This window comes from Cydia pomonella, chromosome 5 (assembly GCF_033807575.1).
Source record: "Cydia pomonella isolate Wapato2018A chromosome 5, ilCydPomo1, whole genome shotgun sequence".
NCBI lineage: Eukaryota > Metazoa > Arthropoda > Insecta > Lepidoptera > Tortricidae > Cydia > Cydia pomonella.
The window spans coordinates 23,011,997-23,028,559 of NC_084707.1; the positions used below are offsets into that span (position 1 = coordinate 23,011,997).

The 16,563-nt window shown below is 36.2% G+C and overlaps 2 long non-coding RNA genes across 2 annotated transcripts in view; one reads left to right on the forward strand and one right to left on the reverse strand.

The window, feature by feature from the left end:
* LOC133518126 (uncharacterized) overlaps positions 1-9,776 on the reverse strand; it is a 144,434-nt gene extending 134,658 nt beyond the window's left edge. The window contains exon 1 of the long non-coding RNA XR_009799444.1: positions 9,690-9,776. This is a non-coding gene — a long non-coding RNA (uncharacterized LOC133518126). The remainder of the gene's footprint in view (positions 1-9,689) is intronic.
* Positions 9,777-9,870: 94 nt separating this feature from the next.
* LOC133518125 (uncharacterized) lies at positions 9,871-15,808 on the forward strand. Its single transcript, XR_009799443.1, has 3 exons — positions 9,871-10,071; positions 10,694-10,818; positions 14,493-15,808. It is a non-coding gene; the product is annotated as an uncharacterized LOC133518125 (long non-coding RNA).
* The last annotated feature ends 755 nt before the right edge of the window (positions 15,809-16,563 follow it).

Below are 16,563 nucleotides of genomic sequence, written 5' to 3' on the forward strand. Positions count from 1 at the left end.
CACTGTGAATGACATCTCGCTTTGTGTGGTAGGGCACAGCACAGCGGATGTCATTCTGGACCTAAAGCAGAGCCCAACTGGGGAAGTACCTCCACTTTACAGGAAACCGCAGCCAAATAACACTAGACCCTACTTATAGTGTTGTGTTCCTGCCAGTGAGTAAGGTTGCCAGAGCTCTACGAGGGTGCAGAGTGTTAGGGTCGGCAATGCACATGTAACTCCTTTGGAGTTGCAGGCGTACATAGGCTACGGAGACTGCTTACCATCAGGCGGGCCGTATGCTTGTTTGCCACCAAAGTAGTATAAAAAAGGAGTTATCGTTTTCATACGTCCCTATTTTGTAAATATCATCAAAATCGCTAAAGCCGTTTTTGAGAATTTACCAAAAAAAGTATGAAAATGTATCGGAAATTAATATGATACATTAATTGCCGCTACTGTACATAAATGTTTTACCAAATGTCAATAAAAATTAAACCAATAATCATTTGATTAAAAGTAAACGTACTAACTTCAAAATATTCTCCTCTAACTTTGGTACACAAACAGAAACGTTTGTTAAAATTATCAACAATTACACTTCGAACTCAAAACTGAAGAAAATAGACTCAGATTCAAAATAGTTAACCCCAAAATGTTGTGATCAATTGATTTGCTTTGAGAACATAGTTTGTAAAAATCGTCAAAACCCCACAAAAAGGAGCTTTTCCTATCGGTGTAAGGATAAGTCAGTACCTAAATTGGGTAAGGTCACTACGGATAAGTGTGGGTACGGGTTAAGTTTGGCTGGTCTTCAAATTGGGGCTCTTCATACTTTTATTAGTGTTTATTGCGAGTTTTATATACATAATGCGCTAACAAATACCAATATTTTGACAGCTGATAGTACTCAGCCCCTGGAGTATGTTTAAGGTTTCATGATATTTTTTGGAAAAAAATTTAAAACATTTGCTACGTAAAACGCCCTGTTAATGAGATAGTTAAATGAGACCTATTCTAAAACCTCTTTTACTTAACACTTAACTGGCCACTTCACGTTGATAAATCAAATGAGACGTTGATTATTACATTTAAGACAACCAATTGTTGATATGACAGAAAGTGTTAAAACATCTTGTCTTGTGACGATTATTTTTAGATAGATTCATTTTTTTGTTCGGTAAATGATAAATAAAAAATGATGTGAAAAGTTTTCTTAGTTATTATTTAAAGTTAATCGTTTTAATGTAAAGTACCATCTCTTAAAATTTTGGTAGCTAATTTGTTAGCACCATATATTCGCCATTAAACGCAAGTATCAAATGTATGAACTTGCAAAAAACACCAATCAATGTGTAAATAGTCGCCAATGTGAAGGCCAGCCACACTTATCCCCCAGCCACACTTACCCTTACTAAAAAAAACATGTCGTTTTGTACTTTATTTGATTCATCCATATCAGTATTACGAATACTACCTCAACAAATATATCTCTTCGTGAATCGATACTAGTTCAGTTTTGGCGCCCTATTTGTCTGAATCACTTTCAACGATTGCTAGCCTATCAATGAAACATATCAATCATCATCGTTATCAAGACCATTCCTATAAGCTGACCACTCAAATATCCCAAGCTCCAGTGAATACCTACATGGCTACATTCTAAAACATCTTATGTTACTACTGAAACTACCTTCCATACGCTCTTCTTCTAACGCTGGCTTATGCTGATTCATAAAACGTGTTAACATACTATAGTAAGGAAGCTTTATAAGCCTTTTCACTATAAAGCATATATGGAAATGCTCTATTGTGTATGGATTAGAGTATTTGGCTTATTTACATGGGATGTGGTAAACACTTTGCAAATGTGAGATGAATCTGAGATTGATTTGATGAATCTGTATATTTCTGAAAGGGTGCTTAAAATAGGTTCCGTCTTGTTTTGATGTTATACAGTGATAAATAATACAATAAAAGTTCCTAGGAATAGAGAACCCGCCCAGCGTCATTGGTACCTATGGTACAATTTTATTTCATTTTGGAAGTTAAAAATAACTCAATTTTTTAAACTTTGTTTTCTTGTTTTTTTTATCATTTCTAGTCTACATATTAATTAGTTTCCAACTAATTGTCATTTATTTATTTAACAATATTCTGTTACAAAATGCAAATGTGTCATCATCGCAAAAGTTTCTAAAATTTTAAAGATCCGCAAATATGGATTTGGTTTGTCTTAATGTCAATTTTCGACCAGTCGCCCCTTGGGCCAAAGTCAAGTCCTCTCCCAAACTGATGTTCTAAGTTGGCCTAAATTTGATCGAGATGAAATTCCTCACTGCCTCTATAGTAAATCAACATGTCCTTGTGTAAAGTGTCATTATCTGTCTCCGCATCTCGACCCGGACGCGTCGGTAAATTAATTAACATGTTTACGGGTACAGCCTATACAACCCTCGCGAACAATGCATTCGTTGAGAGGCTGAATAAAGGAAATAAAGTACAGAATACCAGGCTTTTTAGAATTCCGTCTGAAATTTAAATGATCAACGTCGGACTTAGTGGTGAAAGCGTCGAATTATGCGTCGATCTCCTGTTGAGTTAATGTAATCATTGTATTGTTTTCTGCAACAGGTATATAATAAGGTTTCTATAAATTACACCCGACGACAGGCCCGAGAATATTAAGACCTTTTATGTAGTTACGTTGTGCTCAATATTTTTTCTAAGACAGCAGCAAACACTTACAATGGAAAATAAAATCAACGTAAATACCAATACAAAAGAAAATAGCATTAAAAAAACAATAGTTATGTTACATTGAATGAATATTCATAATAACACTGCTTTAATGATCCTATGGACTTGCGCCGGTTCGCCCAATGCGCCGCGTTAATTTGATTTAGATTATCTCTGGCAGTCATTTAATACACAAGTCATTTAATATATATAATTTAATTTAATAGACAAGTAAAAGTGCTGGAGCAGAAAAAAAGTATTTGTATTGTATTGCATGCTGAGGTAAAATTGAATTGATAAAGTACGCAAAATTCAAACTAGTAGCGAGATTTTTTTTTAAGAATATGATGCCTACTAAAAAAACCTTTCCCGCTACAACACGCATTGTTTTGCTTACCGGGCGGCTCCATCCCCTGCATCAAAAATGTATATTATTATGAAATAAAGAATTTTGTATTTCGTATAGAAATTACGCTATCCACGAAGAAAATCAGATATTAAGGAACGTTTTTCGAAAAATACATTTCTGGGTTTGACTTCGCTCATTCCATTTTGCTCGTATTGATGGATATGAATTATTGAGATACTCTGCAAGTGCCTCAAATATTAAATACATTACTGAGTTAAAATAAATAACTTCAAATTTGATTACCGCTTCAGAAAACATAAGCAGTTTGTTGCTTTTACCCAGAATTTTCTACTAAGGGACATATCATCTTCGTATTCACTTCGGCCGTCGGATAACTACATGCGAATAATACATGAACACTTAATAGTAATGAATTCGGCTGTAGTTAGCTGAATTAATTTGCTTTCCTATTGAAACCGAGAACTAACATTATCATAATAGCCTACATAAGTGAAATACAATGTTACGAACCATGCTATAAAGATTAAAAGACCCTTACCCGTCTGCCTAACAAGATCGCTTATCTCATACAATAACAACGGGCACAAACACCTCTCAATTGCTCAGCCATCATTCAAAACACTACCCTAATTATATCACATATTTACCGAAACGGCCCGAATCATAACGATGTCCGTAGATTTAAACCCAACAAAGGCGAAACAAAGGGTCGGAAAACGGCCACTTCCTATTAGCCAAGGGACAGGGAAAATTTTGCGGATGGACCAATTTGCATGTTAACACAACCCCAGGATGTGATAATTGAATACTCGGATTTTGGAGTAATCCAGAATATTTTGGTTTGAGCCAATCTGTCCGCCGTCAATTTTTAATTTCACCGAAACTCGGACCTTTATTGAAATTGTGTAAATTTGGGTGAAACGTTTTGATATCTGCCGCATTAATTTTGGATGATTTAATCTGCGTTTCTACTTAAGATTGGGTTTGGAAGCACGTGGATTTTACAGGATGGTCCACAAATACAATGATAATAAAATGGTCTATTTTTCTTACATACACATCTTTTATCAAATTTCACTAAAAATCAAAACTACTAAGGTTCACATAAATAAAGGTGTTTGTTGCTTAAAGCACAGATTATGTAATCTTTTTATCTTGTTGTAGTTCAAACTCACCTTCTCCCACATCCTAGCTTAGTTAAGTTATGTTTTACTTTATTGTGTTTTTCTCTCTGGTTGCCCTGAAAATAAGCGCCATGGCTAAAGATGTTAGTTATCGGCATATGCCGAGCAGCATACATTTTGGTGTAAGATAGTTCTAGAATAAGATGTATTATAGGTTAAGTTTCATAAACCAAATAAACTATTTCTATTATTTTTACGACGATACCTCCCTCATTTTTAAAGTCAAACGTCACGATGATGCCAGCGATCATGTAAACAGTGCTATATCAAAAGAAGTAGAAAGGTTCAATGTCAATAACCTATTATTGAACGAGAAGAAAACAAAAATATAAAGTTCGTCACTACAAATATCAGAAATATACAAACGACTGTCACTATCAAAGATGAGAAACTAGAAATGATCAATAAGTACAGTATTCCTAGGTTTGACATTACCAAGCTGCAATGGGGCCCTCACATAAATAATCTCGCAGGTAAACTCAGTTCTGCAGCGTTTGCAGTATACAAAATACGTCATTTAACGGACGAAAAAACAGCTAGATTGGTGTATTTTAGCTAAGTAGCTAAAATCTAAGCAAGAATCTAAGTAGTCTAAGCAAGATGCCGTATGACATGACACTATGAAAGTTCATAGTGTCATGTCATACGGCATCTTGCTTTGGGGTAATGCTACTGATATCAATGCTATTTTTGTACTGCAAAAGCGCGCCATTCGTTCAATTTATAAAATGAATGTTAGAGATTCGCTTAGAAATAAGTTAAAAGATATTAATATACTTACCTATACTGTATTAATTGTTACCAATTGTATTTATTTTATGCTTAAAATTCAATGAATGTTTGTTATATTTAGATATATTTTATTTTTTGTATATTGACTTGTCAAAAGTGCTTATTTTTAAGCCTTGAAGTTTAAAATATTTTTCTTTGGGATACCCAAACGAAAACATTTTTTCATTATATGCACAGTAAAAAAAAACTTTGTCAACGTATTTTTGAGCCAGCCTGTGTTTTTTATACCAGGGATGTTCTAAAATCGCATGCAATTTGTTGCAAGGTCTGTAGAAGTATTAAGATCATATGAAACCATTAGTCGAAGGCAGCATACAAGCCGTTTATATTCCGTCGTGGATGCCTTTGTCCAGCAGTAGACTTGCTGACTAATATGATACCCATCGATTACAGTAGAGCCTCGCTAATTCGATGGTTTCTTTAATCTGGACCTGATATTCTTCAAACTCTTCAAAATGCAAGGAAATTCGCATTCACGTAAAAAAACCGCATCTAAATCGATTCATCTGTTTGAGAGCTGCAATGCGACAGACAGGCACATAGACAGACATTGACGTTAAACGAATAATACTCACTTTTTGCTTTGGGGGTTAAAATCTAAAGTACAATAACAAATCAGATAAAAGTATCGTTATTTATGGAGTGGGGAGTTAAACAATCAGAATGGAAACTGGCCATTTACAACCAAATTTCAATTTCATATCGTAACAAAAAAAAAAACTTGGAATGTAAAATGCTCAAGTGCTGAAACTTATGACTTTCTGCACACCTTGTAGAACAACAATGACCCACTTTCAGAGCATGAGCTTGTTTTTAATTTAATCGTTTTTTGTCAGTCCGAATTAGCGAGGTCTTACTGTATTACATTTCAAACAACATACTTCAAATTTCCAAGCCTTCCCTTCCTCCATTCATCATATTTTCCTCAACCTTTAAACTCGCGAGCCACGTAATACGTGGGTGATAAATCGCGTGTCCGAACTTGCGCAGTTTATTCCAGTGTTTTATTAACGGAGCTAGGATTTGTAGGTTATGTGGGTCAGTTGGTTGTGTATCGGGTGCTTAGATCGTTAAGTATAAGCTTAGCTTAAGTTAAACTAAGTAAAATACTAGAGTATCTTAAGTAAGATAAGTGTATACTAGTGTAGTAGGGCAAAGTTCTTTTTATAAACAAAAAAAGATGAGAAAATTACATTGTATCCACAGGTTTATTTCGTCGTGTACTAGAATAAACTTTGCAGTGGCGGTCATGAGATCGTCTCCACCATTTTAATTGTAAGTGTAAATATAGAAAAAGAAAACAATGCAGAAAAATATATTAACTTAAAAAAAAACAGCAAAAAATAATCATAATCCAGTTAATTTCGTCAATTTCTCGTCTGAGTCCATTCTGGTCATGTCCAGACGTTTCAAAATAATTAAATATGAAAATAGAAACGATGGAGCTATTTGGTGCGAATACGAATGCCAATCGTGTGCAGATGTCGTAGCGGGTGCAGATTATTGAAACAAATCATATCAATCTAGTCCCAGAAGGCAGCAGATGGGTTAACTGACAAGCGGAGAAAGGTTTCAGCTTTGATGCTTTGAACTGTGAAGGGATAGAGGGTCCTGTATATTTGATTATAAGTTTGGAGCAAGCGAAAATGAGAAATATATTGAGAAAGGCTCTGGAAGGATGGGAGGGGGGATGTCTGTCCGTATACCTGATAAATACGGTCGATACTACACTTTTGTATTGTCGGAGGAGCTGGCTAAGTTATTCTGGTAAGTACGGTATGAGAATGGTTACTAAAATCCAAAGTCAGGATAATCCACAGAACTGACCAACTCTCTAGGACAGGAGAACTATCGGATATAAAGATGGTACATGAGTTTATTTACCTCGAATCGCTGCTGACTGACAGGGAGGGAGTCAAAAGGAGAAAGGGTGTCAAAGTCAGCAGTGAATCAAATATAATGCGTTTATGGCAGGATAGGAAGGTCTTAATTAAGATCAAAATGAGACTAGTCTAAACATTGGTCTTCTCGATCTCTCTTTCAGGGACACTACCTTCGGAATTGAAGATACCGACCATGAAGAAAAAGATCGTTAGACTTGGGCCATCCGTACGTAGCACAGTGAACCATCAGGTGAGGAGTTTCATAACGTTAATTTCTCGATATTTAAACCTACGGTATTGACACTTATGTTATGACTCATATAGCTAATAGGTAATTAAGGTTTCGTGTAAATGTACAACGTAGCAGAAGACTGGTACAACAAATATAGACTAAAAAAAATTATACGCTGCCTCTCGGACCTTCGACCACCGGTCATCGACTATACTGGGTGTCCAGTATTTAATGGATAACCTTCTGACCACCGACAGGGAACCTTAGGCAGGCCCAGAAAATGCACTTATAGGTTTAGTACTAATAAGGAATGTATGGACACCGGGGTGACCAACTTTCCAAAAAATAGTTTAGGTATCTAATACTGATTCTAAAATGGTCTAACAGATGCTATTTACATATTTACAATTAATGATATAGCCTAGATGGCGACTAAAGTAAAGTTAATGTAGATTCTGAAAAGTTCGATTATCTCTAAAACCACGAAACACTCCGCTCAGTACAAAGAGCCATTTTCGCCGCACACACACAGACATGACATTTACGCACACAGACGTTACATTTACAGGCGTCCTCGGACACTCTCGGGCAGAGCTTAGTCGGGCTGTGCGCGCGTTGCTCACTTTACGTCCCCGCCGTTACCTAGCTGTCATGTACGTCAAAATGCAGTCTTTAAGGAATGTAAACATGATAAGATGTATGTATAAACGAATCGATGTATTTATGTCTGTAAACTTATATTACGTACTCCTTTTTAAAATTCGAAATTAATACAGAAGCAACCCGTATTAATCGCCCGTACCCGTACCAACCCGTAGTGAGTCGGGCAAGTTTAGGTATGTATTTTCAAGAACGGCAGGAACGGACCTTCTGTTTATTTTTTATTTTGTGCTTAGATCTATAAATGCTTTTTCTGGACCAGCCTAAGGTAGTGTCAATGGTTAGAAGGTTATCCATTAATTACTAGACACCCATATTACTTACATGGCTAATAAAATAATAATGAAGATTTGACGACAGGGCAACAGAATACAGATACAAAGATAGAGTTAAAAATGTCTCAGGCCATAAGTAGGCGGTAGTTAGAAATATATTTCATCCGCTATCGTTAGACCCTTGGGCCACCGGTCCTTGGCACTGTGACCCACATATCTGATAATTAAGAGCGCGCAGGCACCTGGCACGGCCAGTAATGAGCCAGAATTGCCACTTTCATTGCAAATGCTAGTTAAGCTTTTGGTTTCAAAGCATTTTGATGAAAAGTAAATTATTGGGTGAACTATATAAATATATATTATCTCATCATAGTCGCTTAGCTCCCCTGCTAAGGTGATAGTGCAAGCCGGCTTCTCCTTACAGACGTAATTCCTGATTTCATTCCAGGGAATTGACATTATCTAGGGATTTTTTACACAATTTCTTGTATGATAAAATAGATATGCTCCTTCGTTTGACTTTTATAAGTTTTTTGTTCATTATTAACGGGGTAAGGAGTAAAAAAAAGCGTGGGGGTTCGTTCAGCGTGCGACTTTTAATCAGGAGGTCACGGGTTCAAAGTAAACCCCGGCTCGTACGAATGAGTCTTTCGGAACTTATTTACGATATATCATTTGATATTTACCAGTCCCTTTTCACAGTTTAGAGCCTAGTTTCCCCCTAGGTTTATAGTCGCTTTCGTAAAAACCTAGTGCCTACGCCAATACTCGGGATAAGTTGCCAAGCGGACCCCAGGCTCCCATGAGCTGTGGCAAAATACCGGGAGAACGCGAGGAAGAAGATTTAACTAAATGCCAAATACTATCATGTTGCTACATGTGAGATTCTATTATTGTCTCTGTATCACAATTTATGTTACTATTAGCATAGTAAACGGTTATTTCTCCATGTATGTACAATAAATAAATAAAATTGCACCTAATATCTGATGATCTAATTCTATTTGTAAACGCTTCATAATGCGGTGTCTGTGCATTCTGTGATTGCATTACAGAAGTCCTGCATATACATAGGAACAGGCGTTCCGTGTTGGAGATCATTCAAAGTAAGACGTAGTTTAGGACATGGCTCGAATGCACCCGAATCCCAACAATGCAGCAATGTATTTTACTGAGAACCACTCGATCGGTTGCGGGTTGAGTTTCAGGAGATTTCAAGGTTTATTGGCATGGAATGAAACGGCGCTGGTCAATGTTGAGAATATGGAACGCACAAAGTCAATATTTGACGCACAAAAGTGAGTATACTTAAAAGAAACTTTTGCATAACAGTAACAAAATATTAATTTTATTTTTACACAAGGAATGGGATTTGTGAACTATACCTATGTTACCGGTTACAAAATGGGTTGTAGGTTATTGAGCATAATTTATTTCTTTATTGTTTAAGTTCAGATTTTTGAATTACACATTGCGCAACGAGGGGGGGGTATGTAAAATTTTGAAAACGAGGTTCAGATGCACGAAAGCCGCAGGCTCGAGTGTATTAATGACTCGTGTTTACAGTATGCTTACCTCCAAAGTTACACACAATGTTTTTTATCACACTTGCGAAGAAAAAACATACGGCAGATTCGAAGAATGATTAAGACTCGTTTAAGATCTTAGAAGGGTCTTTAAAAGATCGATAGCTAAACGACATGTCAAAATTGATACAGAACTAATCTGAACATGGCTAATTTCATGGTTTTTAATAATTGATTATGTTTATAGTTTCATATATTTTTTCGTTTATACAATGATCGACTTACGAAAACATCATTTAATCATAAGGTGTTTCATGGATTGAACCGTGCGTTTGCAAATTTGGCACTTAAACATTATTATATTAAGTTTACTTTTGTATGAAACGCTTAGCTTGACACAAAATATGAAGAAGCTTTATCGGCATCTATAGGTAAGAACGTATTTTCTAATTTCAGTTTGCTCCATGTAATTTGACATATTTCTTTGGACGCCCCATTTGTTTTCCTAGGTATAAAAATTAAACCTACCTATATTTTATCTATATCTTGACATGGACTGCCTGAAAAAAGAATAAAAGTCGTCAAGGGACTTGGTAGTTGTCGCCGCGTCAAAATTGACATACGACATGAAATATGGCGCACGTCCCTTGGCGCGATGACGTCATCCGTCAATTGCCCACTTTTTGCGCGCCGCCATTTTGGAAATTATTCGGAATTCGAACGATCCGTTTTCTGTGACGTGAGTGGATTGGTGTGGCTGCCTGCTTTTTTTGGGCTGATGGTATAAAATATCATAAAGAAATGAAACTATGTAATATCTGAAGTAGGATTTGCAAATATAGAAAATGGCCTTGTAAAAAAACATCTGTTGTTTTTGCCTGTTTTTTTTTTTTTGTAATAAAGGAAAGTTTTCACCTTTTAGTGCTATTCCCTTTGCATCGTTGCGTCAGAACTTATATTATATTGAGAGAATAACATACCGGCCTTAATTAATAATCTGTTAATCTTTATCAGTGTTTATACTTAGTGATATCCTCCTGTCCTCTTCGATAGTGACCATTGGCAACGCGCATGTCAACTCTGAAGTAGCAGGCGTCTACGGGCTACGGTGACTGCTTACTATCAGGCGGAGTGATAAGGGCACTCACTATCACAGCGACCATCATTCGATGCGAGAGGTATGGGCAAGTTTTAATTTGTGGAATCTAGGATATGCGAGCAGTGAAGCTCTGACACACACACAAAACAAGATATTGAAAGTCCAATATCTGGCATTCAATGGCGTTATCTGCCATACCATCGTTCACACAGTTAACTGACAAACTATAAGCCTTATTGCGTAGAGATAATGTCCAACAAAGGTCAGTCAATTATTCTAGGTGCAGTGCGTACTGCCTGTAATTTTTGAAAAATCGTATCGCTTTTTATAGACTATAATACGGTTACCAAAAACACAGAGAAATAAGAAGTACATAGAGTGCTCACTCCATACATCAGTTTTGGTACCAAAACGCTTATTATTTTCGTAGTCGACATCTAGCATCGAATAGTGGAACTCTCAGTACTGCTACTCGACAATAGATATTGCGGCAAACAAAAAGTCTAATGCTCAACTATTTACCGCTAATATTATAACCAGAGTAACCGGAACTCTATTTTCAACTCCCACGCTTACTCTGCTTATAATATTAGCGGAAAATCGTTGAGCATTAGACTTTTTGTTTGCCGCGATATCTATTGGCGAGTAGCAGTACTGAGAGTTCCGCTACTTGACGCTAGATGTAGACTACGAAAATAATAGTATTTTTGGTAACAAAACCGTTGTATGGAGTGAGCACTCTTGGTCTTCTTAATTCTCTTAGCCAAAAATATGGTTAGCAGTCTTGATGGCTTTCTCGAGTAACTGCATCGATTCGAAACCTATTTGAATAACTTTCGCTCGATCGGAAATACATCTTGAATCACGAAGATGGTCTAAAACGCGCCATAAAAAAAAATTGCACAAAAGCTAATATTAAAAATGTAATTAGCTAATTTTGCACAAAAGCTAATATTAAAAAAAATAACTACCTAAATATTACAATTCAATCACAATGATATCCGTGATCTCTGGTACGCACGGCCGTCCGCTCAGTGCTCAGCGAGCTGCGTCCGGACGTGGGTGCCTAGCGAAGGTGATAATCGCTTGCTTTACGACAACGAAACGCTTTGTATCTCTCTATAACTCTTTCATATTAGTGCGACAGTAACAGTTTCGTTTCGCTCGCTACGGAGCATAATCGGCATGTTGGTTACGCACCCTGAATTCACTGCATCTTAATAGATAGCTCACTAACCTAATTCCAGTGGCAAAGGCCGGTGATTGGACCCTAGGGAGCGATTCGCACTTGTATCGATTTGGGTCAAACCAAAATATCGAGCAAGGAATTTAGTGATGGAGGTTTGCGTTTAATTATTTTTTGTAATTGGTTTATATTTTCAGGTTGCTTGTAAGTTTAGACAGGCTTTTAAATATACGTTTTTTGAGATTTTAATATTTCGATAATTAAATAGTTTCTAGTTAAAATACATGAATAAAAAGTACCTTATTACGAGTTCGTATGTTAGTATAATAAGTCTATTTATATATTGTACTAACTTAGTACAATATATAAATAGACTTATTAGGTTTTTGTTTAACAATAAAACATTCTATAGAAATATAAATTTTGGTGAAAAATAATGATTTTTGATGAAACGAAAAAAAAAATATTAATAAAAAAACTACTCTATAAGGTTTAATTCTGGTGTTTTCTTAGGAACCTTAAGAACGTTTCCCCTCCCGAATAAAAATTTATGAGAATAATTAATACCTCTTATTTTAAGTAAAAAAATTCACTATTTTTTCTTGTTCTAGTTTGCAGTTCAAATGCTTCAAAATAATACATATAATACAGCCTATTATGTTCCACTGCTGGGCACAGGCCTCCTCACATAGGCGAGAGGGCTCGGGCTATAGTTCCCACGCTAGCCCAATGCGGATTGGGGACTTCACATACACATTTGAATTTCTTCGCAGTTGTATGCAGGTTTCCACACGATGATTTCCTTCACCGAAAAGCTAGTGATAAATATCAAATGACATTTCGTACATAAGTTCCGAAAACTCATTGATACGAGCCAGGAATTGAACGTGCGACCTAATTTAATATTAATCATATCAATTATGAATCCGTATTAGTTATTCAGCCCATAAAAATAAAAATATAGTCACAAATAAAGAGTAACCCGAAAATTAATCATGTTATAAAAAAATACGTATAACCCAACGTAAGCCTAATAAGTTTAAAACCAACATAAACTCAAACATTCTTAACCCAACGACTAACATGTTGTATTTGTTATTAAAATATTTAGATATAATAAACAAAATAATAGTAAAAATATATTATAATATAATAGTAAATGCGTGGAACAAATTACCCTCTGAAGTTGTGAGCTCTTGTAGTGTGAATCAATTTAAAAACAAACTATCTAAGTAGTGAAATCTTGCTAAGTAATCCTGTGATTTAGACGTACAGTCAGCATCAAAAGTAGCGGATGAAACAACGCGCCAAAAGTATCTGATATTCTGATATTCCAAAAAAGATCATTTTCTAAAATTCGCATTCAAATGTAGATATATCTTTTACAGTCTTAGTTGTTCTATATTAAAGACATCACTTTTTGTTAAGCTGTTACAGAATGGCGACGACTGGTCTGGCCTAGTGGGTAGTGACCCTGCCTATGAAGCCGATGGTCCCGGGTTCAAATCCTGGTAAGGGCATTTATTCGTGTGATGAACATGGATATTTTTTCCTGATGGGTGTTTTCTATGTATTTAAGTATTTATACATATTTATATATAATATATATCGTTGCCTAAGTACCCTCAACACAAGCCTTATTGAGCTTACTGTGGGACTTAGTCAATTTGTGTAATAATGTCCTATAATATTTATTTATTTATTAAAAAGAAAAATGGTTGATACTTTTGATGCGTTGTTTGATCCGCTACTTTTGATGCTGACTGTACCAGCATCAGCTGTCTGTCTAAAACGAAATAATCATAATAAAACTTACCGAAAAGCCGCCAAAAACTGACACAGTAAAACACTGAAAATCACAATAAATCACTATATTACAGTGAAAAGTTACTAAATAAAGATAGACATTGAGTGGCGTTAATAAGTATACACTAATAGTACTTTAAGTTCAGAGCCCGAAGTGTTTCGAGAAAGCTTTGAGAGGCTTTCGCGCGGCGTGCGCTCGACTGGGCGGGCGGGAAGATACTGACTTTCGTCGCCCGCCCAACATGCAGTTTGCAATTTGATGCATTTTAATGTTTTTGCAAGTATAATTACCTGTTTTTGTGTAAACTAGTAAAACTAGGCAATAGTTTAAGTTAAGTCTAAAGTGCCTTCTGAGATTTATTGATATATGGACGTAATTTTTGACGACCTATCTGGCCTAGCGGGTAGTGACCCTACCTATGAAGTCGATGGTCCTGGGCTCGGTTCCCGGTAAGAGCATTTATTTGTGTGATGAGCACAGATATTTGTTCCTGAGTCATAGGTGTTTCCTATGTATTTAAGTATTTGTATATTATATATATCGTTGTCTGAGTACCCACAATACAAGCCTTCTTGGGCTTACTTCCTGCCTTCCTGCTTTTTGCTCTGTTGTTGCCTTTGTTCTTAGCTTGAGCTTATTTTCTTACTTCCTCCCTCGCACAGCTAAACTGTGGACCGATACGACCTTCAAACCTTCAAGAAAAGAGCGTACTCCCATCTTAAAGGCCGGCAACGCACTAACAACCCCTCTGGTGTTGCAGGTGTCCATGGGCGGCAGTGATCGCTTACCATCAGGTGATCCGTCTGCTCGTTTGCCTACTCTATCATTAAAAAAAAGTGTGGGGCTTAGTCAATTTGTGTAAGAGTGTCGTATAATAGTTGTCGGAACTTTGACATTTGTGGCAGTAATCCAGTCGACAGAGCAGCGCCGGAATACAGCCATTACTGCGGCTGGGACATCCTGAATCCAGACGTCACCTTTACTCTCGTAATACAGCCCTGAATAGCAGCCTTAAAGCTTCAAAACAGAAAATACCACGCACCCATTTGACGTGCCTCAAGAATGCAAATCGCCGTGCGGCCGATAAATCCCGGTTCATATTTATTCGGGCCTGGTTACTCTGATTGGTCCGCATTTGCTCCCGATTTATCGCCATGGCCTAATTTATGTTTGTAAGTAAACCCGTGCTTTGTTGCGGCTTGAGCACGTCCGTGTGTTGTTATACTATACAGGTGGCCCAAAATAGGTTGACAGTATTTTATTTAATAGGACACTGAAATAAAATTGGCACCCGTTTTCTCTATGGAATCCTAAGTTGAGGTCTGTTTACAATTATACCGTAATAGCTAGAGCCACAGCGGCACAAATTGGGAGAGTAATCTTATACATTGAGTAAAAAAGTATCTACATATATCATTTAAGGATTAATAAAGCCTTAATCTATCAAGCTGGGTATTAATACCAGCAAATGTCTGTAAATAACGAAATTAATTTTACTGTGAAAATGCATGTAAAGGAGTTTTATCTACTTCCAGTAACTGACTTACTCGACATATATGTACCGGAATGGTGCCCCAAAGCAATCAGACAAAATTTCCAGATGCAATAAAATTATTTGCTTGGAAATCTTCTTCATTATGTTTTTAAGAACTATTTAACACATTTTAGAAAAAGGTCACTTCTGTGGACAACACAATAGAATTTTACGTCTCTTCTACTCTTATATTATCTAGTACTTATACAGGGTGGACAAATAAGAATGATACACTTTGTTTTTAAATTTTAATTACCTTCAGCGGAAATTTTATTAAATATTTTTTCATACTTATATTATCAGGGTTGGCAATTGTATACGGAAGATAATTTCTGCCAAATGTATACCACTAGCAGCAAGCAATTTTATCTCAAATGTTTCTGTTGTTTAAAACACGTTGTTTGCTCGATTAATTTTGAAAAAAAGTGACAGTGCAATTGGCAACCAAATTCCCCAAATTTTGCAGCTCTTGACTTATTTCTGTGGGGCTATTTAAAATTACGTGTCTATGCTAACGAGCTGATGAAATTTAAAACCGACTATTCGACATAAATGTACTAAGATAATGCCAAAAATGTGCGAATAGATGCTGATATAAATTGGGATGATAAGGGCTTACATTTGCCTGCTGTTAGAGGTGGACATATGTCAGACATTATTTATTTATTTATTTATTTAAAATTTGATTCAGGCAACAAGGCCCACATTACAAATACCTTACAGACTAACATACATATACATTTTATAAAATTACAACTAAACACTATTTAGGCGACAAAACGGCGTGGCTCCGTTGAATCGGTTGCTCTTTTTTTGTAATTATGTTTCGCATGAATTTGCCAACCCTGAAGAATATATTTTTAAAACAATACTTAATAATTTTTGAACTTAATACAGTTAAAATTTAAAAACAAAATGTTTACTTCTTATTTGGCCACCCTGTATATGTTTTTCTGTAAGACTGCAGTCGTAAAAATTAGCTTTTGACTCTCCTAACTTTGCGATATCTACAGGAAAGGGACCAGTTAAGCACCTGTCTGTTAATAGTTTCTATATTTTCCCTTACTGCCCCACATGCAATAGACTCCCTGTATTATATGAATATGTCGAGTACTTAGAACCAGTGTAACGTGACCCCGCAAGCACAACACAACTATGCGTAATATCAATGAACTAGAATAACTGTAGAATTCTGACTGGAGCTAAAAAATGACCCCTCTGTGGCTTCCACCAATTCAAAACTGACATAAACGCTATCGAGCACGTAACTTACTTTCTATGCATCTCGCTCGTACTC